The sequence below is a fragment of the Penaeus monodon genome, chromosome 34, assembly GCF_015228065.2.
Source record: "Penaeus monodon isolate SGIC_2016 chromosome 34, NSTDA_Pmon_1, whole genome shotgun sequence".
Classification (NCBI taxonomy): Eukaryota; Metazoa; Arthropoda; class Malacostraca; order Decapoda; family Penaeidae; genus Penaeus; species Penaeus monodon.
Window position 1 is genome coordinate 28,224,690 of NC_051419.1, and position 265 is coordinate 28,224,954.

The window sequence follows — 265 nt, forward strand, 5'->3', positions numbered from 1 at the left end:
ATCTATTCCGTAATCCAATGCACTGTATAGCTAAATTCTCTAAGAAAAAAACAACTAATCAATAAAATGACAAGATATTCCAACCAATTAAAGTAAATCTTTAAAGATATACAATTTACAAGGATAAACCTCTATTTCTTGCCATTAACGACCGCCCTGACTCAGCACGTCTTTACCTCGTCTTCGAAACAGCTGATCGCGGTCTTCCGATGATGCCTAATTGCGTCATAGCTGAGGGTGGTATTAAGCGCTTACCGCGAACTCC